This window comes from Rhinatrema bivittatum, chromosome 18, assembly GCF_901001135.1.
Source record: "Rhinatrema bivittatum chromosome 18, aRhiBiv1.1, whole genome shotgun sequence".
Classification (NCBI taxonomy): Eukaryota; Metazoa; Chordata; class Amphibia; order Gymnophiona; family Rhinatrematidae; genus Rhinatrema; species Rhinatrema bivittatum.
This window is the reverse complement of record NC_042632.1, coordinates 21,626,396-21,649,632: the sequence shown is the minus strand read 5'-3', so window position 1 is coordinate 21,649,632 and position 23,237 is coordinate 21,626,396. Positions and strand designations below refer to the sequence as shown.

At 42.4% G+C, this 23,237-nt stretch overlaps 1 long non-coding RNA gene across 1 annotated transcript in view; it reads right to left on the bottom strand.

Moving 5' to 3' along the window:
- Positions 1 to 6,748: 6,748 nt before the first annotated feature.
- Positions 6,749 to 23,237, bottom strand: part of LOC115079874 — a 170,096-nt gene continuing 153,607 nt past the window's right edge. The window contains exons 2-3 of the long non-coding RNA XR_003853424.1: positions 20,778 to 21,072; positions 6,749 to 6,798 (exon numbers count right to left, since the gene is read on the bottom strand). This is a non-coding gene — a long non-coding RNA (uncharacterized LOC115079874). The remainder of the gene's footprint in view (positions 6,799 to 20,777; positions 21,073 to 23,237) is intronic.

The following is a 23,237-nucleotide window of genomic DNA, read 5'->3' as shown; positions in this document are numbered from 1 at the left end:
TGTCAGAGATTCTAACAGCACACTGCTTTTTCCTGTAAATTAATCTAAATAGATTTTTTATAAGCATTTCTTTACCTTTAAAGTTTGAAAAATGGAGCTTTAAAATCTCTATGATGCAACTGATAAATGTCTGAGAGCAAAATGGCCACTGCTCCATGTGCTTTTCGCTTCACTTTCAACTAAAAACATGTTGATGTCATGACATGCAGCTGACAGTTGGAATAGGCTGTTTGAAAAAGTGATGAAAATGGATTGTCCTGCTCCTTCCTTGTCCCATCCCCTATTGGCTTATGATTGTGTAGCTTGGAGAGCAGAAAAATGCATGCTTTGCTTCCCCAATAAACTTTCATGGGACTGAACTGAATGTGCCAAAAAAGATACTGATTGTTTTGAGGACTGCAACCTTTCTATTTGTTTTACCGGAACCAAACCAAAAATCCCTTCTCTTATCATACGAAAACAAATGCACAGCCCTAATTCATGGTATATGTGCATACTAGAAATGTGCAGTGTTTCAGTTCAAATTTTTATTTTGTGGGATTGTTTTGTTTTATGTTAATGAATATTTAATTTTAATGTTTGAGAAATGAATTAACCTAAACAAACTGAAATAAACATTAAAATTAAAAAAAAAAACCCAAAACAAAAAAAATTACCAAAACAAACAAAAAAACACAAACTGGATCTTCATGAGGTCCTCAAATTATTTTTATTGTATTTAGTTATTCATTTAAAATAATTTCTAACCCACACATTACAGGAAGTTCACCCCTTAAAAAAACTGCAGGGCCTGGGTCTACTCTGCTGGGCTGAGCTAAGCCCATCCAGGGTCTCCCTGGATCCCTCTAAACTCCCTTATACCCCCAAAATTTTCCAGGGCCTTACAGCATAATGATGCTGGCCAGCCCTGAGACTGGTGCCAAGGTGATATCACTTTGACGCCGGCTTCATGGGTATTGGTGCCATTTTTAAAAGGACTGTTTTGGAGTAGGAGCTAGTGGGCATCACACCTGCCCTTTTCTTCCTTTAGGACCTCCAGAGGTGTGGAGAGGCCTAGGAGGCGCCATCCAGGCTTAGATAGGCGCAAGGCCCTCAGCTTCATTTGTGGGGCAAGAGAGATCAGAAGGGAGCATGGAGTCTCCGGCTGGGGTAGGCCCAGGCTTTACAGCTTTTCAGGGAGGCGGGAGGAAGAGATGAAGGGCCTCAGAGAGGTTGTAGTTACCATTGGCTGAGGTAGATGAAAATAAAATACCCCACATTTTTGGGTTATTTCAACTTTGTGGATGTGACATTCTTTTAAAAGAAATGCATAACTCTAGTGCATACATTTAGATTAAAATACCCTGATTAATTTGCATATTACAATGGCCCTGAATAAACCTGACCAGTTTATAGTCACTAAGAACCAGATTGGTACATGACTGTTAAATGTTTAGTGCCAGCATTGGAGGATTTTCTTAAATTTTGTTTTACCTCAATTCTCTTATCTTTCATTACAATCTGTTATATTTCATTTTCTTTTTCCCTGTTGAGTTACAGCTGCCTTTGCAGCTGCTTCCACATGACCTCTAGTCTCTGACTGCCTACTTGTTTAGATTTTCTGATGAAACTAACATTATACTTTAATGAGAAAACTATGATATTTTTTTCTCTCCAAGTCCTGTTCTGAACAGAAAAGTGTATAATTTGTTTTTCAGCAATATCATATTTCCATTGATGATAAGTGAGTCAACCATGGACTGATACGGATCCTATATAAGCTACAGATGACTTACTTCACCAGACAAAGGGAAAGAAAACAGAGACCCAATCAACAAAAGATATCTATCTATCTATCTATCTATATATATCTACATATCTATATATATCTATATCTATATATATATATATAATCCCCTTTTCCTCCTTTTCCAGCTGTGTTGGGGCACTTTTACATGCTGCAGGGTAATGGCCAGTAAGGATGTGCAGGGAAAATGTTTTGTTAATTTTGGTTTTTCTTTAATTTGAATGCATGTCCCCCCACCCCCGGGGCCATGCTTACCTCTTCTGTGCAGGTCTCTGATGCAGAAAGGAGAAGGAGGAATCCCCAGTTGCTTTTGTCCTACTGGTTCCTTGTTTGTTGCAGAGCCGAAGACCAATGGAAGCCTCTCTGAGGTCTGGCCAGAGCTGTTTTTGAACCAAGAACTGATGGGATAGGACTGACTTGGGAATAGCTTCTGCTTCTTTCTATCTTGGAGACCCCATGGAAAGGGTGAACATGGTCTGGGGGGAGGGGGGAGGGAGGGGAAGGCTTAGGGGTAAGATGGAGGTGTAAATTTCACTGCTCTTTTTTTCTCATTGACGTTCTCAAATGGAAGTCAATGGAAAAAATACAAGTTCAGGAAAACTTTGTTTCATTTCATTTAAAAATGAATGCACACTCCTAATGGCCAGCTCAGTGTAGCTCATGGAATTCTTCAAAAGGCTGGAAGAAATAGCTTAAGAGCCCACCAGGGCTAGGACACAGATACAACACACAGGAAAAAAAAAAATCACTGTCCACGTTTGTGCTGTTCCAAAGTTGAACTGTTTACTGAAGTACTTGGTGAAAAATGATTCCTTGCACAATGTCATTATATTGATAACATCTTTGTTATTACTTAATTTCTGCTTTTCAGCACTTCAAGGAAGATAACATTCAGGTACTGTAAGTATTTCCCTATCTCCAGAGGGCTCACAATCAAGTTTGTACCTGAGGCCATGGAGAGTGAAGTGACTTAACCAAGCTCACAAGGAGTGGCAGTAGGATCTGAACCTTGGTTTTCCTGCTTTGCAGCCCACTGCTCTAACTACTGGGCTACTTCTCCAGTTAATCTAGAAAGATGCAGACATTCAGGGGCTGATGCAATAAGATGCATGTTAAAACTGGTACTCGTACTGAGCGCCTGTTATCCTAATGCACGCACTGCCACGTCTCCCGGGCACCCAATGGTAAATTTTAATGAGCTGCTGCATTAAAAAGGATGTGCTAGCGAAGTATTATGCATCCCTGGCACTCAAATGCATCATGCACCCAGGAGACGTGGCCGTGCCCCCACAATTGCAAAGGGCGCTCAATACGCGCATCCACTTTATCTCGATTTTTAGATGTGCAATTATTCATGCACAATAGCAAGGGGTGAAATCGGCCTGGAGCACATCTATTGTGCATGTATATTATGCAACCAGAATTTTTTTTCCATCAATCTGTTACATTATTCCTTTATTCTTAAACTCTGCAAGCAGTAGGTGTTTAAGAATAAAGGTCGGAACCACAGAGGACACTATTTTGTTAATTCCTCCTGAGCCCTTAACTCACGGATTCATTTAATACCAGCTCCAGGACTGGAGTTAAATTTGCTGTATTAAAAAGTGGGTGTTGGGTGCCCAGTGATTTTCTACACTGGGGGGTAATAGCCAATAGCCTCATCTACATAGAATTTACATGTGATGAGCACTCTTGCTATGTGTTTGGGTGCATGTTTTGGACGTGCTAATCTCCTTATTGCATCAGGTGCTAGTCTAGCACGTCCAAAACGCACGTCCAACCACATGTTAACCTGTGTGCTAGGCTGTGCACACTTTATTGCATCAGCCTGTCAGTTTTTCATGTTCTTTTCCTGTGACCTCAATTTATAGTTTATATATCATTTCCATAAATCTCAGGTTGCATTTTTCAATATTTTGATCTGTGATGGTCATTTTATGACATCTACTTTCAAGAAACCAACTTATAAAGCTATCCTCCTGCACTATGGTGGTTCCCATCCAAAGATTCTTCATGATAATATCCCAGTTGTTGGGAAGGACAGCCTCGAAAGGCCTTGCATTCTATTGAGAGCGGCCTCGAAAGGCCTTGCATTCTGTTGCGAACGGGGTTGTTTAGTGTGCCCTTGGGCCTCAGCCCGGGCCCAGACCTTCAGGACCGAGCCGAGGGTTGACGGTGGCTCCGCATGGCTGGACACGGTCTTACCCTCTGCCAGGCCGGCAAGCTCCGAGAACCAACAACATGAGATGTTGGTAGGGGAACGGTCCTCTGACTATTCCGAGCCCTTTCGGACCTACCGCTTGATCGGCATAGGAGCAGCAGGCCTGGCCTGAGGTTGAGGGCATACGGAGGCCTTGACACGAAGACAGGACTATGGTCGATGCGGCGGCATCGCGGACAAGACACTTGGCTGATGTGATGGCATCACTGGCGAAGACACTTGGGCTGATGCAACGGCATCACGGGCATGACGAGAAACTTGACATCCAAATAGGCAAGACACAAGGCATGGACATTGGCACTGTCTCTCAAGGCAACCTACACAGCTCACCTTCACGGGCAGACCCAATGGGCTGGTCACGGACCACCCTGTCCCACTGTGTGCCCTACACAGCCCTAGCAGGCTGGTCACGGACCACGAGGAGAATGGGACAGCGCAGGGAAGATCCAGGCAAAGAGGGACTCCAATGACGAAGCCGGTGTCACCCAAAGCTCCCTCTAAGGCTGGCGGGAATGGAAGCTCAGAAGCACAGGACACACAATCCACCTGTGGGCTGGTCCACTCGGGCACAACCTCATCTGAGGAACCACCGGCCTCACAGGTACCGAAAGGCTCAAGAGCACTGCAGACGAAGACGCTGGGAAGAACATCCTGGCAGGCAGACACATCAGGATAAGGAGGATCATGGCGGAACAAACATGGACTGGGACCTCAGGCGGAACACCAAGACATGGAAGAAGGCAGACAAGACGAGGAGCTCCACGAAGACAGAAGACCTTACAAGGTTCTGGCAGGCAGAAGCCTCCAGAGTGAAGTCACCACGATGATGCAAGGCGAAGAACAAATTGATGGAGCAGCCCTTTATAGGGTTGAAGCAGGAAGCAGTCACAGAGGTGGGGCCAGCACATTTCCGGTGCCTGGCCCTTTAAATCTTGAAGAGAGGCACGCGCCGGCGCCTAAGGAGAGGAAACAGGGGCTATGTAGGACCATGGCCAGCGGCCTGCACAGCGTCTGTGCGTCAGACGCCGGCAGGGCCTGAGGAGCAGACCCTGATGTCGGCAGCAGCTCCAGCCGCTGCAAGGAGCCCCAGGGGCAGCTCCAGCCGCCGGATGGCACTGGGGCTTGCGGCCTAGCGCCGCGAAGATGGAAGGCAGTGTCGGGGGCAGTCCCAGCCCCGAGGGAGAAGCTGGAAGCCCGCGGCTCCGACCGCGGAGCCAATGGAGATCCGAGGTGGCCTCCGGGCTGCGAGGACAGTAACAGACTGTGGCTCCAGCTGCGTAATGAAGGCCCGACAGCGGTGTCCATGCTGCGTTGGGGACAGAAGCAGCATGGGGTGTGTAAGCGGAGCCTACTCACCGGGGAACCAGCGGGCAGAGAGTTCATAACACCAGTAGGGTAATGTTTCAGTCTGCGTCACTTATGCTCTTCATGGTCTGGTTACATCGTGCAGGATGAGCAAAAAGTCAAAAATGTTTTTACATCCTGGTTACCCCTCATGGACCATTCAGATGGTTTTTAAGTGGGCTTTAAATAATTGAGAGTTTTCTTTTCCTCCCTCGGTGTTTGAGGCATTTAAATATGCTGACTTATGTACTTCTGTATTCAAGGTGCATTGGGATGGGTATGTGCTATTATCAGGAAGCACTAGTCAGTTCTGTCTCCGCATAGTGATTCTCAGATCCTCCCAATTTTGTACTCCATTGGGGCTGAAACTTGTTTTCTTCAGAACTGGGCCCTAGTCACTCCGATGATGCTACTACCCCATTAGCTTTAGGCCCCAATATCTCTGACCCTCTCACAGTTTGTACATCCAGTTTCAATGATATACACAATTAAGCTTTCCTTTGATTACTAACTACCGATGTGCTTTATGTCATAATTTGCCTTGTTCTCTTTTGTATATAGGTAAGACTTTGCATGCAATTATTAAAACACACATTTTTGAGCATTGTAGTATTATTAGACATTCTTAGTTTGAATCCTCTTTGGTTTCACAATGATGGGGCAACATCACTCTGTTTCTGATCTATGTTTTATTTTTTATCAAAAGCTGTCCACCAAGAACTCCAAGAGATAATTTCCCATTGTTCATAATCTGGCATAAATACATGACATCATTTGTATAAACCAAGAGACTGAATGAGTGGCTTTCTTATAGATCTGTTATGTATCCTCTGATCGGTTGTCACAAGTCACACAACCCATGTTTGATACTTTTTAATTCTTGTCATTTCCTTGCCACTTCTGGAGACATGAAAGGCATCCTGGTTCTGCAAATTGCTTTCTCTTTTTGTCATTTAGAACTGTTTTTCTCTCTGTTTAATTTTAATATTGATATATCTTTTTGATGTTTGCTTCTTTATATTAAATATTTCTTTCCTGCCCTCTTGAAACAGTCGGCATGAAACATTGTCTGTATCAGGGGATTCTTATTTCTTGTAAATGTTTTGCTTTTTTTGCTTGCCTTCATGATTATCCACATTGTGTAAACCATCTGGGCTGGGAACACTTCCCTTGCATTGTCATGTGTGTGGTTGATTGCTTAAGACTACAGGGTTTCCAATTAGTAATTATCAAGAATAGTTTACCAGGTGTTAAAGCCCAAGATGAATTCACAGTATAAAATAATGAATTGACGCTTTAAATTAAAAAAGTAAGATTTTCATTTCAAGAAGAGATTAAGCTGGCAAAGTGGTAAGTAAAAACATAAGAAGTTGCCATATTTCTTATGTTCTTACTTCATACTTCAGTCCAAGGGTCCATCAGCCCAACAGTGGCCAATCCAGAGTACCTAGCAAGTACCAAAATATGAAGTAGATTAAGTCTTTTTTGTTAAGACAATACTTTGAACTCTTCAAACTTTAAAATTCCTTAATGAGCTCAGATACATTTGATGAAGTTTAAAATACTTTTCAGTGCCTCAGATATAAGATATTCACAAATATTTAAAGTAAGATAAATTTCAACAAAGACACCTGCAATTGTATGTCAACATAAGAACATGCCATACTGGGTCAGTCCAAGGGTCCATCAAGCCCAGCATTCTGTTTCCAATAATGGCTAATCCAGGCCATAAGAACCTTGCAAGTACCCAAAAACTAAGGGCCTCATTTTCCACCCGGATCACACGCGATACCAAAATGGGGGCGGAGCTGGCCCCAGAAGAGGAGGAGTCGGGGTGTCACCATGGCCGACTCCGCGAAGATGCCGCGGACGACAAAAAGGTAAGGCCCTTTTCACATCTGAGTTCGCGCCCAATAGCTACACCTTCTATGGTGGCGCTATTGGGTGCGAAACCAGCAGTGATCGCACCGCGACGGTGCGATCACTGCCGGCTAGCGCAGACCTGCCCCCCGTTTCGGCCCCCGCCCCTCATTCCCTAAAGTATCGCAGGCCTGTGATACTTTAGAAAATGAGGCCCTAAGTCTATTCCATGTTACTGTTGCTAGTAATAGCAGTGGCTATTTTCTAAGTCAACTTAATTAATAGCAGGTAATGGACTTCTCCTCCAAGAACTTATCCAATCCTTTTTTAAACACAGCTATACCAACTACACTAACCAAATCCTCTGGCAACAAATTCCAGAGTTTAATTGTGCGTTGAGTGAAAAAGAACTTTCTCCGATTAGTTTTAAATGTGCCACATGCTAACTTCATGGAGTGCCCCATAGTCTTTCTATTATCCGAAAGAGTAAATAACCGATTCACATCTACCCGTTCTAGACCTCTCATGATTTTAAACACCTCTATTATATCCCCCTCAGCTGTCTCTTCTCCAAGCTGAAAAGTCCTAACCTCTTTAGCCTTTCCTCATAGGGGAGCTGTTCCATTCCCCTTATTATTTTGGTTGCCCTTCTCTGTACCTTCTCCATCGCAATTATCTCTCTTTCTCTATCATCGCAACTATCTCTCTCTATCATTGCTCTCTAGTCTCTTCACTATCCATGTCCTTTTAGTATTTTTCTGCAAACTCTGGTTTGGATTTACTCAGCTACAATAAGGTGATATGAGTTAAACAGTATATAATGCATGTTGAATGATGTTTATCATAGATATAGCCATATCTTGGCACTCTCACATGATATACCTGCAGATTTCCTCCTTCTACAGAAATAAGCTACTTTCAATGCATGCAAAGCAGCTAATTGTAATAGGGGGTGGATTCTATGGTAAAACCATGCATGATATCACAAATATCATGCTATTTCTCTGCAATATGGTTATGTCATAAAATAAATGTTTAAATGCTTGCTAAATCTCCCCCCAAGATTGTAAGCCTTTTCTGAGGTGGAGGGCCACCTACTGTTTCCTTGAGTATGGCTTTGAAAAGGTGAGCAATTAAGACCAAATGCTTTTATAACCTTCAAAGGATTTCTGTGGTTTTTTGAATTGCTTGGCAAAGTCTATTTTGAAGTGTACCTAGTAAGTTCATGAGGAATTGCCTCTGATAAAGCAAAAAGGCATTCTTTGGAAACCCACACCTCATTCTTAGCAAAGCCGTAATGAACCTTGCAGAATTTGATATATTGCCAGCCTTACTTCAGTACTTTAGATTCTTCAGATTAATCTTTATATGACTTCGAAAGACATCCAATTGGGTTAATATTACTTAAGCATGCTTGTGGCTTTCCATTTTGATACCAACACATACTGATTCATATGGGATGTTATGTCACACAATGAAGAAATGAAATGCATGTGGAGGGTTTTTTTTTAGTTGTTGTTCAAGTCCTGCAGTGTTCTCTCTTTCTATTTAAGCATTAACAGAAAACTATGCATCAGATCTTGACAAGGCATGGAAATAACAGACCTGCATTTAGTAGCCATTTTAACTGCCTTTCTTGTCATACAATCAGGAGCCTGGTTTTATTTATGGTATGTATTCAGTACTGAGCAGAGGTAAATACACTGGTGTCACTGTATAAATTGAAATTCAGTGATTACCATAAAACATCACAGCAGATCCAGAATCATAACTCTATATCTCTAGGAACAATGTTATCCACATTAATAGTACATGGCTTATTTTAAAGGGACAGCTTCCGTGGAGAGCTAGAATGTAAGAGATTACATTCAACTCGAATATTCCTAAGGTACTCAGTGATGCTGAGAGACATACAGTAAGTAGGTTAATTTCCACTTTACTAAGGATAATTATCAGCAAATTTCCACCCAATACAGAATGGTAATGGCTGAAATACTCAAATCTATATTATCATAGAATATTAATGAAGGGGTATGTCAGGGACTAACCAGGATACAGGAGGCCATGACTCAATACCTCATACCTTACCTGGAAAACCAGGATCATGTACAACAATTCAAGGTTTACAACATATCTGTAATCAAGGAAACACTTATCAAACATAAGAAGATCCTGGCTTAGGTTATGCAGGAAAACCAACTAAAGATGCAAGATAACTAACTTAAAGCAAACAAGCTTTTAGGATCACAAAAAAACAAGATTCAATATAGCACTCACAGTCCAGATTCAGAGATTCAAGGAAACTACACAAGGATCCAGGTGAACAAGGCTGAACACAGGAACAGGACTCTAACAGGATGCATGGAAGCTCAGACTCAAGATACTAAATTATGTTCTCACTATGCCAGAAGAAATTCTCTGCTGGCTAAGGCCTAGATTTTCTATTGACACATGGCTTTCTGAATCCTGCAGTAATGGGGGGCGGGGGGGTGAAGCAGGGAGCAGGTCTGCAAAAGCCGGCAGCGATCGCACCAGTGCGGTGTTATTGCTGCTGGCTTTCGCACCCAATAGCGTCACCGTGAAAGGTGGCGCTATTGGGCGCGCTCTTGGCGGCGATAACAGGTCTTACCTTATCGCCGCTAACAAAGTTACGACTGCGTCTACCCCAACGCCGCCCCGACTCCTCCTCTTCTGGTGCCGACTCCGCCCCTATCTAGCTATCGCATGCGATAGGGATAGAAAATGACCCCCTAAGATGGTAACTTACAAAGGGGTGCACAGGAGCACATGGAGTAGCTGTAACTCCATTTACAGTAGAGAATGGGAAGAGCTGGGGAAACTGAAAGTGGACAAAGCCATGGGGCCTGATGAGGTTCATCCTAGGATACTGAGGGAGCTCAGAGATGTGCTGGCGGGTCCGCTGTGTGACCTGTTCAATAGATCCCTAGAAACGGGAATGGTGCCGAGTGATTGGAGAAGAGCGGTGATGATCCCGCTTCACAAAAGTGGAAACAGAGAGGAGGCTGGAAACTACAGACCGGTTAGCCTCACCTCGGTGTTGGGAAAAGTAATGGAGTCACTGTTAAAAGAAGGAATAGTGAACTATCTTCAGTCGGAAGAACTGCTGGACCAGAGGCAGCATGGATTCACCAGGGGAAGATCCTGTCAGACAAATCTGATTGACTTTTTTGACTGGGTAACCAAGGAATTGGATCAAGGAAGATCATTCGATGTCATCTACTTGGACTTCAGCAAGGCTTTTGATACGGTCCCGCACAGGAGACTGGTGAATAAAATAAGAAGCTTAGGAGTGAGTGCCAAGGAGGTGGCCTGGATTGCAAACTGGTTGACAGACAGAAGACAATGTGTGATGGTAAATGGAACTGTCTCTGAAGAGAGAGCAGAGTTGAGCAGAGTGCCACAGGGGTCGGTGTTGGGACCGGTCCTGTTCAATATCTTTGTGAGCAACATTGCGGAAGGGATAGAAGGTAAGGTTTGTCTTTTTGCGGATGACACTAAGATCATCCGCAAAAGGAGTGGAGAGAATGAGACGGGATCTAAGGAAGCTGGAAGAGTGGTCAAAGATATGGCAGCTGAGATTCAATGCCAAGAAGTGCAGAGTCATGCATATGGGGTATGGAAATCTGAATGTATTCAATAGGGGGAGAAGGGCTGATGTGCATGGGGCAAGAGAGAGACCTTGGGGTGATAATGTCTAATGATCTGAAGTCGGCGAAACAATGTGACAAGGCGATAGCTAAAGCCAGAAGAATGCTGGGCTGCATAGAGAGAGGAATATCGAGTAAGAAAAGGGAAGTGATTATCCCCTTGTACAGGTCCTTGGTAAGGCCTCACCTGGAAAACTGTATTCAGTTCTGGAGACCGTATCTTCAAAGACACAGAGACAAGATGGAGGTGGTCCAGAGAAGGGGGACCAAAAAGGTGGAAGGTCTTCATCGAAGACTTATGAGGAGAGATTGAAGAATCTAAATATGTACACCCTGGAGGAAAGGAGGAGAAGAGGTGATATGATACAGACTTTCAAATACTTGAAAGGTTTTAACGATCCAAAGACAACAAACCTTTTCCGTCGGAAAAAAATCAGCAGAACCAGGGGTCACAATTTGAAGCTCCAGGGAGGAAGACTCAGAACTAATGTCAGGAAGTATTTCTTCACGGAGAGGGTGGTGGATGCCTGGAATGCCCTTCCGGAGGAAGTGGTGAAGACAAGAACTGTGAGGACTTCAAAGGGGCGTAGTATAAACACCGTGGATCCATAAAGTCTAGAGGATGTGAATGAAGAGTGGGTGGCTCGCAGGAATGACGGCTACTGCCTGGAGATAATACCCTTATTCAATAAACATACACACGGTTAATGCGACTCCAACATTGCTCCAAGCTTCAATGGCAAGAGGAAATGTGGAAAAAGATTTGCATTCACAAACAACGGGGAGTAGCTTGCTTGTTACGGCAGTTACTACCCCAAACCATATAAGCCTGATACTTCACTTTCAATTTATTTATTTATTTTTAGATTTTTATATACCGGTGTTCCTATATGAAATAAAGATCACATCGGTTTACATTGAAACAGAACATGAAAATTGCCAAAAGGCATTACATAGAACAAGGTTATGAAACTTGGAACAGAGTACATAAGTTCAAAATTTAACAATAACGTTGTAACATTGATGACCAAAAGATAAAGGAAAGAAAAGAAAAAGGCTTAAACAATTAAGTTGACAGGTCTTATTGAGCATAAAAATTATAACGTATAAGTGAGAAAGTCTCAAGTGTCCTGCAGCAAGAGATTAGATACCGAAGTAGGTAGTGGTATGGAAAATGGGGGTTTGTGCATTGCACTTTCAATGCATAACCAGCATAGCTCTCTGCTTCAACAGCAGGGGAGAAAGTCTGATACTACGTGCATATCCAGCATAGCTCTCTGCTTCAACGGCAGGGGAGAAAGTCTGATACTTCGTGCATATCCAGCATAGCTCTCTGCTTCAACGGCAGGGGGAATGAAGAAAAGTGGATCTATATACAGACGATAACCAACAATTAAGGGTGTAGCTTGCTTACTGCAGCGGTTACTACCCCTAACTAAGCTAGATATTTCACTTACATGCAGCTCCAACACTGGTCTTTGCATTAATGGTGGGGGTGGAAGGGAAACAGAACCAAAGGGTTACTAAGAGCCAAGAGTAACAGATAAGTATGAAAAGAAAAAAAAGTGTGAAACTTGCTGGGCAGACTGGATGGGCCGTTTGGTCTTCTTCTGCCGTCATTTCTATATTCATAGAAACATAGAAACATAGAAATGATGGCAGAAGACCAAACAGCCCATCCAGTCTGCCCAGCAAGCTTCACACAATTTTTCTCTCATACTTATCTGTTTCTCTTAGCTCTTTGGTTCTATTTCCCTGCCACCCCCACCATCAATGTAGAGAGCAGTGATGGAGCTGCATCGATGTGAAATATCAAGCTTGATTAGTTAGGGGTAGTAGGGTGGTAACCACCGCAATAAGCAAGCTACGCCCATCTTATTTGTTTTACCCAGACTATGTTATTCAGCCCTTATTGGTTGTTTTTCTTCTCCCCTGCCGTTGAAGCACAGAGCTATGCTGGATATGCGTGAAGTATCAGTTTTTCTTCTCCCCTGCCGTTGAAGCAGGGAGCTATGCTGGATATGCGTGAAGTATCAGTTTTTCTTCTCCCCTGCCGTTGAAGCAGGGAGCTATGCTGGATATGCGTGAAGTATCAGTTTTTCTTCTCCCCTGCCGTTTGCATCCAGAGATGTGGCAATTTTATAACACATGTGCACATACACATGTACGTTATAAATAGCCTAGGCGCACATGTGTGCACCCTATTTTGCAACTGGCACACACAACCACACACACATCTGGGTATGAGCTGTGATAGTGAGGGAATTTTATAACAAGCGTGCATCCATGCCATGAGCAATTTCAACAGTTCATCCATCAGTTTTTGCCTAGACTAGAGCTAGGTCTTCCAAACTTCCCCTGGTTCTTTAGCCTGCATCCCCATCCCCAGTTATCCAAGCCCAATTAAACCACTCAGGGATGCACATCTCCTGATTTTGGCATGTGCCCAGCTTTTAAAAATTCACCTTAAAGGGTTTAAACAGGGTGACTGTCACAGGAGTTTCTCACTTTGGACCAATAAGGGTTTAACTAGATGTGTTTGAAGGGTAGGAATACCACTGGTCTCCTAGAACTCCACACTATTGTAGTACTCCCTGGTAGAGTCCCAGCCCATTGTCTCTATAGCTGCTGGTTTGAGTGCTCATCCTGATAAGACATTAAAGACAGGGGTTAGGGACAATTTGAAGAGTCCTTTCTGGAATATAATATAGATTGCTAATATTTTTCACTGAAATTTCAATGTGAACACTTCATTTTGAAAACTTTTCATCATTCTGCATTTTTTTTTCTATTTCTTGAAATTTGAAAATATGTTCAGTGCAAAAATTCAAGTATTGGTTGGGAGTCCCAAACGAAAAGGTATACTGGGGATTTTTATAATGCAAACCACTCTTTGAAGGATATTTAAGTGCAAGAACTGCCCCTATTTTATTTATTTATTTAAAATCTTTTTTCTATACCGTCGTTAAGCTAGTTGCCGTCACAACGGTTCACAATAAGGCACATAATTTCAAACTTCAATGTGTTGAATTATATTAACATGTGCCATCAAAATGCTGTAACGGTTTCATATTAAATATTACTTAGTGGTGGTGATAAGTCATGTCAACTTTAAGTATATCGGCTATAAGATAAATTAACACTTAAGTATGGTCCTCTGTTTGCAATTTAATAGAGGTAAAGTAAGATAAAATATATACACACACACCATTTGAATAAGCTGATGTGTGTGTGTGGGAGTTCTTCAGACTGCATCATACAATTCTCTGGATTCTACTCTTCATTCCCTTTGTGGTATGCTTGCTTAAATAGCCATGTTTTTAAACTTTTTTTGAATGCTTTGATGTCTCTTTGTGTTCTGATTTTAAATACAGCAGTACATATCGATAGAAAAAAATTCCCATTTAAACTGAGTCAAGGGGAAGATGTCTAGAAACACTCATATTGGAATCCATAAATGCTCTATCTATGAAATTAAAAACTGAATGCATAATAAAGATTGTATCTGGTTCCCAGATCAAAGCAATGGTTCCACTGAACAACGATATACAAAATCCGTAAATAAATAAATAAATAAATAAATAAATAAATAGTCCCCCTTGAAGATGTGGTAACAATCAAAGACCTAGCTTCAGAATGATGAGCCACGGCCAGAAAAGGGGCGGGGGGGGGTGATTGCAGCGTTGCAGCGGAGCATTTTTTGCCCACCACGGTTGCGGCCGCATCGCATACTATTGCCTCCATAGCTCCACTGAAAAAGGTGGGGTTATTTCTGGCGCTACTACCGACGATAAAGTGTAAAACATTATCGCCTGCAGCGGCAGCGGTACCGGCATAAATTTCCCCTGCCCCCACCCAAACCCCGCCCCTTTCCCTCATTTACATGTTAAAGTCTCGTTTTGATGAATGACCCTGAAAGTTTCTAGTTCTTAAGTAATTAAAGTAATTTCAAGGGATATGTAATCTTAGAAATCTAAAAGAAACTCCCAACACTGAGTCAGCAAAAATGTGTAATGCACTTGTTCAACTGTATAACCCAACAGCATTCACATAAAGTTTAAATTTGTTGCATACATTTTATATTGGCAAATTGAATCCAAATGAAATTACAATTATTGGCAAGACTTTTCATAGCAAGACTGTTCATAACAAGACTGTTCATTAACTTTTAGCACTTGATTGCTGCATATGGTTCGGTTACTCTTAATCATAACGTCTCTGCCACATTAACACTGTTCAATATTTTTTTGAAAATGATATTTTTAGAATTATTGCAAATAAAACTAAGGGCCTCATTTTCCAAGGAGTTACCGTGTGTGATAATGCCACAAATCGTGCTAACAGCAGTTAACGCGATTTGCAAATTTTTAATTTTGTATTCAGGGGCGGAGCAAATGTAAAGTAGGGTGGATTTATTGTGTGCTGCAAAGTTAGCACAGCTCCTAACTACACCTCTTTCATTTGTGTTACAGGGTTATCGTGGTTCATGATGTCTCCTGACAGGCCTATTTCAGTATGATGCAGGCTTAGAGAGAGAGAGAGAGAGAGAGAGAGAGAGAGAGAGAGAGAGAGAGAGAGAGAGAGAGAGAGAGAGAGAGAGAGAGAGAGAGAGACTTACCATAGTGCCTCCTCCCTAGACAGGTATTTGTATCCCTATGGGAGGCCCACCTAGTAACTCGAGGTGAGGGTTAAGTATTAGTGTAGGGGGTTAGGGGCCACTTTCACATTCAACATGAGACGTACGAACAGAACAGTGGTCTCTTGTGAAGATTTGATGACCTACGGAGTGAGGAAACTCACTCCAAGATGAGATTTGTGCAATGTTCTCTCCACCTAGCTTGTTGTTACCCAGGTAGAGAGTCCATCAAGCTAGGTGGAGAGAACATTGCACAAATCTCATCTTGGAGTGAGTTTCCTCACTCCGAAGGCCAGCAAATCTTCAGAAGAGACCACTGTTCTGTTCGTACGTCTCATGTTGAATGTGAAAGTGGCCCCTAACCCCCTACACTAATACTTAACCCTCACCTCGAGTTACTAGGTGGGCCTCCCATAGGGATACAAATACCTGTCTAGGGAGGAGCCACTATGATAAGGTTCTCTCTCTCTCTCACAGCCTGCATCATACTGAAATAGGCCTGTCAGGAGACATCATGAATCGTGATATACTGGCAATGTAGCCCAAATTGGGCTAATAGTGCAACTTGCAATAACAGCCTTTCACATAGTTGATAGTGCAATTCACAATACACATGCTTATTAGCATACGGTACACCCCTTTTTGGTATCCAATGCGATATTGGAAAATGAGGCCCTAAGGCTTTTTAAAATCAGACATGTACATGATTGGCAGCAAGAGTTTATTTAATTTATTCATTTTTCTAACCTTTAAATAGTTCTAAACCTGAGATGTTGCTGAAATATGGAAAATAAGTCTAATATTTCACTGGAAAATAAAATTCTAAAGAGCATCAATTCTTCTAGATGTAATCATGCTTGCTTTTACCACAGAAAACACAGAATTAACTAAAGAATAAAAAGTACTTTGTGTTGCATCATCTAATTTTTCTTGCATAGTCTGAACTTTTTATTTTTATATTGCATAGATGGAACTTTTATTCTCTTTGATATCTTTTTATAGCACAAACAAGGTTTTAATGAGCATCCCCCCAAATTATTTTGAATGTATTTTATTTTTTCTTCCATTTTATACGATTCCTCCTTACATGAGCTCAGCTTTATTTAAAGCATATAATAACAATCAGTAGCATTGAACACATTCAAATAAATGCAATATAAAAAATTCTAAAAATACATACAAAAATTAAAATTGAAAACAAATATTCCCATTAATCAATCACAAACTGAAAAAAAAATACAGACTTTATAGTTTACTCTGAAAGATAGTCAGACATTAGTCTATGCTCCTTAGATAAGGCATTACAATAAAAAAAATCCTCTGAGAATCCTGTATTGTTTTGCCTTACTGAAGCTAAAGTAATATTCTCTATGGTCATCTCTTCTGAACCGGGCGTGAATATCCCAGGGATCTGTTCTGAGACAATATCTGTTTAACATATTCATATATGATCTGGAAAAGGGAATAATGGGTGATCAAATTTGTAGATGACTCCAAATTTTGCAAAGGGCTAGATTTTAAAAGCTCTGCACGTGTAAATCCTGCTGGATTTTCACGCGCAGGGCGCTCGTGCGCCGGCATGCCTATTTTGCATAGGCCACCGGCGCGAGCAAAGCCCCAGGACGCACGTAAGTCCCGGGGCTTCGTAAAAGGTGCAGGAGGGGATGTGTCCGGGGACATGTCCGGGGTTAGGGGACAGTCCGGGGTGGGTCCGAGGGCGTGGTGACAGTTCGGGGGTGGGCCAGGAGGGCGGTCCCGAGTCCCTTGGCACTGCGGCCTGTGCCGGGGGATGCCAAGGCGGCACGTGCAAGTTACGCCTGCTTGAAGCAGGCGTAACTTGCACAACAAAGGTAGGGGGGGATTTAGGTAGAGCTGGGGGGTGGGTTAGATAGGGGAAGGGAGGGAACGGAGGCAGGCTGCACGGCTCGGCGCGCGCAGGCTGCCGATTTTGCACAGCCTTGCGCGCGCTTGACCCCGGATATTATAAGATACGTGCTGCTACGCGCGTATCTTATAAAATCCGGCGTACTTATTTAAAATCTACCTCAAAGTATTTAGCACAAGTAGATTGTGGGGAACTACAGAAGGACCCTATGAGACTGGTTGACTGGGCATCTAAATGGAAAATTAAATTTAATGTGGACAAATACAACATGATCAACAGAGGGAAAAATAACTGATAGAGAGGATGCTTAGCATAGGGAAAACCTTGCTACCCACAAAAGTCTAGAAAGTAGCTCTCCTGTTAGCTATTCCCGCAGTGTAAAAGGAGGGAAGAAGTAAGAAAACTAGAGGTCCCAGCAGTCAGTGGGATTGGACCAAGACAAAAACAGGAAAATTGCCAGTGTATAGCCAGATGAGGATGTGGAAATAAATTACCCTGAACCCCTGATAGAAGATTCCTGGAAGTAGCTGCTCTGAAAATGAAGAACTGAATATGTAACTCATATGCGTTATGTTGTAACTCCAGAAAAAAATCTGAATATAGCTAGATGAATATAGAAGCCTGTCATTTTGAACTGTGCAGAATGATGTACTGATGTAACTATGTATTAAACTATTCTGACCTGAGATAAGATACTTCAATCTCAGTATGACTGTAAGCTTCAGGACTTTTGAGCTTTAGTGCGTGATGAAGCTGAATTCTGGATTCTCAGGAAATTGGAGGCTGAACAGTAAGTCTATGAAGGCTGATGTGCACTGGCTTACACAAGTATAAAGACAAACTTACAAAAGGGATTCTGACTGGGGTTTTTTTTTTTTTTTTTTATTTAAGGGAATTGTTTTGCTTGAATTTTAATATGTGAATGGAAACATTTTGGAGCAGTCTAATGGCCAAAATCTTGGATTGTGTTGCAAGGCCTTCAAGCCTGCAGGCATTTCAGAGGGTTTGTGTATGGAGGTTCTTTATTTTGAATTCCTAGCCAAGAAAGAAATGGAAAATCATAATGCTTCTGTTTAATGTATTGTGGGGTAGATTTTAAAACCCCTGCGCGCCGGCGTGCCTATGTTGCATAGGCCGCTGGCACGCGCAAAGCCCCGGGATGCACGTAAGTCCCGGGGCTTCATAAAAGGGGCGGGAGGGTCGTGTCCGGGGGGCAGGGGGCGTGGCGACGGTGGTCCAGAGTCCCCCGGCACTGCGGCCTGTGCCGGGGGATGCCGGGGCGGCGCACGCAAGTTACGCCTGCTTCAAGCAGGCGTAACTTGCCCAACAAAGGTAGGGGGGGATTTAGGAAGGGCTGGGGGGGGGGGACACAGAAGGAAAGTTCCCTCCAAGGCCGCTCAGATTTCGGAGCGGCCTCGGAGGAAACGGAGGCAGGCTGCGCGGCTCGGCATGTGCAGGCTGCTGATTTTGCACAGCCTTGCACGCGCTGACCCCGGATTTTATAAGATACGCGTGGCTATGTGCGCATCTTATAAAATCTGGTGTACCTTTGTTCGCGCCGGTGGCACGAACAAAAGTACGCGTGCGCGTGTATTTTGAAGATCTACCTCAGCGTGTATCTTGAGTATTATGTGCAGTTCTGGTCACCCTTTTCAAAAAAGATGCAGCAGAATTACACAGAAAAGGGTAACAAAAATGGTAACAGGGATAGAATGGCTCTCCCTTATGAAGAAAGGTTAAACAGGTTAGAACATTTTAGCTTTGAGAAGAAACAGCTGAAAGGGGATATGATAGAGGGTTTTTTATTTTTATTTTTTTTGTTATTAACTTTTTATTAGCAATTAAGCACTATAACAATGAACCAATGCAAGGCAAAAATAAAATATGTGACGGAAATAATTAATAAAATAAAGCAAGGAAAATTCCACACATGCTTATGTTACGTCCACAATGAGGGGGAAAATCGGGGGGGGGGGGGGGGGGGGAAATTATAAGTCCAAATTGAACCAAATTTTAAACAATTGGAGCTTACTTGCTAAAAAAGAAATTTATATTAAATTTTTATCCAAAAGAAATTTATCCAACTGTATAAGTTTCAAAGAAGACAAATTTGTTCTCTTAATGGCATACAATACATTTACAGGGAAATTTAAAAAAATAAGAAGCCCCTAATGCCACCATCTGCTATCTCATCTGAAGGAAAACTTTGCTTCTTAACTGGGTCACACAATGAACGTTTGAATTCTCTGCCCACAAAAGAAACTACAAACTTCATATATTTTTAAAATATTGTTTAAACACAAAATCTTCATCTCAGAGCAGAATGGGGTAGATTTTAAAAGGTGCACGTGCGCATCCATGGGTGCGCACTTCCCGGAGCGCACCCATTGATGCACCGATTTTATAAAATCCTTGGGCCGCGCGCATGTTATAAAATCGGTGTGCTTCTTTTAAAATCTACCCCTTTATCTATTTATTTATTTATTTTATTTCCCAACTTTCCTATATTGTCCAACAGAAGAACTGGTCAGAGCAGTTTACAACATAATAAAACCATATATAATCAATCATATAAAACAAAAATAAAACCTCAGTTTTAAAATTCCTCAGCCATTTTCAATTTAATATAGCCCTGTCTTTACTTTTTTTCTGAATGATAAATAATTCCTTTCCAACTGATTTCCAATAGTGCTGAATTGCAAAATGCCAGCCCACAAATTGAAAACATCTTCCCACGAAAGGCTTCTCTTTTTAGCTCTTTAACCCCTGGAACTACAAAAAGAGGGCCATTTGCTGAATGTAAATTCCGTCCTAAAATATATCTTTGTACCAGATTCGCTCGATATTCTGCACTCTCGTTATGATTCTCTTTAAAGTCATGATCTTAAACTTTATTCTTGCCTCAGTAGGGATCTAGTGCAATTCCATTAACAAAGGTCTTGCACTGGTCCTTCTTGGTACCCAAACATCAATCTCACTTTAATAACAGGAAATTCAAAATCTGAAGATTTTGTCATCTTCTTTTCCAGCCATTCCAATTTATTATGCAGGGTTAAGCTATCCTTTATGTAGGGCCATAATTGAGGACTGTAAGGTGACAACGTGACCACAAATTAAGGAGAAATGCTCCTCCACAACTCCCAGCCTTTTATCCTGTTCAGCCAGCTCGGATTCAGTAACTTTAGTAAAATTACAAAGCTGAAGAACAGAACCTAATAAATTACTGTCAGTTCGAGAGAACACCTTCCACACATCCAGCAAAATAATATTGATGGGATCTGGGTGGAGGCGGGGGGGGGGGGGGGGGTGGGGGAGAGAACATGGTAAGCAACAGAGGAGGATTGCCATTCCAGGGCACCCCTTATCCTTTTAGTTACCTGAGGCAGTTCTTCCTTCAACAGCAATCTCCCAGGCCCGATAGAGTCCTTCACTGGTTTACACGGCCCTCCATGAGTCCTCACCAACTCTCCACTCTCCAGCCATTCTCCTCCATGGCTGTGTGGCAACACCCGGCTTTCATCTCCCTGTGAGTCTCCAGGGATTCTCTCACTATAGAGAGGACAATGAATTGCCAATCTTCAGATGGAGTGCTGCTCATAACGACTGCTCCACTGCTGAACTCAGGGAGGCACCCAAAAATCTTCACTGTGCTCTCTCTGAACAGAGTCCAGCCTGCAAGAGATAAGGCAATCCATCAGACCAGATCATGAAGTATTAATAATAATTTGACCTTTACGTTTTCTGCCTACAAGGTCATTTGAAGGGCAAAAAAATGGCAAAATAAACAAAAGTAAATTCAAGAGTAAAACAAAGCAACCAAACTTCTTGTGGCTCTAGTGGTAAGTGCTATTCAGTGCACAGTGGAAAGTGCCAAATTTGATCTTCAGGTTTGGTTTCTATTCCTTTTTGAGCAGCATTCACAACGACTGAGGAGGTGGGAATCGTTTTTTCTCAAGGGTGAAAATGAGAGATAACTAGAAACATCAAACAAATACTCAAAAAAAAAAGCAGCAGCTCCTTCTTTTTGACTCAAAAAGTAGAGGGAACAAGGCATGACAACCCCCCCCCCCCCCCCCCCACCACCACCTTTGATTTTTACTTGGAAGGAAAGGAATTGGGGCATGGCATTCCTTTGATCATGAATCAGGGAGGTGGGAAGATCAGGTCTTGGTGGTCACTTCAAGATTGGATGGGATCAGGGCGCAGGGTCCTTTTTAATTGACTTAGGGGTTGTGTGGTTGGTGCAATTGTCTCTTGATCTTGACTCAAGGCATGGGGAGGTTTATGTATGATAGCCCCTTACTCTTAAAATTACAAAATAATCCACCTACAACATGCCTTGAATACATTTATAGAACTAAAAACACCATATCAGGGATATTAATATTTAAACCAGCGCATGGATGTACATGTGTGTGTGTTCATTGGTCCATGCCCAGGCACGCAGCCATTTCATAAAATGTTCGCATATATGCACTCGTTATAAAATAGCCTGACCGCAAGCACATGTGTGCCTGTGTGCAAATGCCGCTTCTACCGTGTAAGTGGAAGGACTTTAAAAGGCACGCGCGCCAATGCCATTGCCAATTTTCCCAGTTCGCCCGTGCAAGAGATAGGATTTCCGACCCCCTATCTTCCCCTCTGTTAGACCCAACCCTTAAAACCCCACTGATCTGTCTAAGATTATTTTGCTCTATAACTTACATGTTATCCATAACAGGGCAGGGAACCTTGGCGCATGCCAACACGTAGAAGTATTTACGCTCGCATTTCAAGTTTAAATCCAGGAGACCCCATGCCCCATACAGGCCATGCCCAGTTGCCCACAGCCCACCCATTTTTTTCATTTGTGGGCGGCAAGAATGCACATATCAGGGCAGCTTTTAAAACCATTTGGCGTGTGCCATCCTGACATATTTGCACATTCCCTTTTAAAATTCACCTTAATGTCAATTAACACTGAACACAAAGATGCTTAAGCACTAATTATCAGCTCTTCTATAAACTTTTCTTAAAGCTGACGTAGTTAAAATTTTAAAAAATATACATATCCAAAATATCAATGTTCAGTTTTGGACACAGGTCCCATGTTTCTAATAAATCTGCTTCAGGAGGACTTTCTGCTTCTAGTACTCTGACCAAAGCTTCCCTGCATGCCATGTAATCCTTCAAGAGGAACAAATCAAATTCAAATACATATAACTCAAATGATAGGAACATTTCCATGGATTATAGTCAATCAATGATATTCAACTAGATGATACTTTATCACTTTATCTAGACATTTTAGCAATATGGTGATAGTGGTCAATATAAAGATCCAAAAATGTTCTTGATAATCAAATAGTGTCCCTTATTCTTGACACGGGTGGATCAGTGCCCTCCAACATGCTATCATTACAGCTCTGGCGGTAAGTCACATACCGCTAGTGATGGCAAACTTCACAGTTAATGCTGATGTTCTAAATGTTTTAGGTCTTTTAATACATTGGGCATAAAAATCAGTAATAGTCCCACATTAAGGGCCAGATTCATTAAAATGTTAATTTTAAAACATGCGCGCGGGCATCCATGTGCACGCGGTTCCTGGCATGCACACATGGAGGTGCCGATTTTATAACATGCGCACCAATGCACACGTTATAAAATCAGCTATCTGCGCACACATGCACGCCCATCTGCATGCAAGTGCCGACTCACGCATGTAAGGGAGGGACATTTTGTAAGATGTGCGTGGTAATATGATAGGCCCATTTACCAGTTCCTTCCCAGTCTTAGCTAACTTGCCTCCCTTTCCACTATCTTCCCCTATCTCTAAACCCCTGCTACCATTTTTA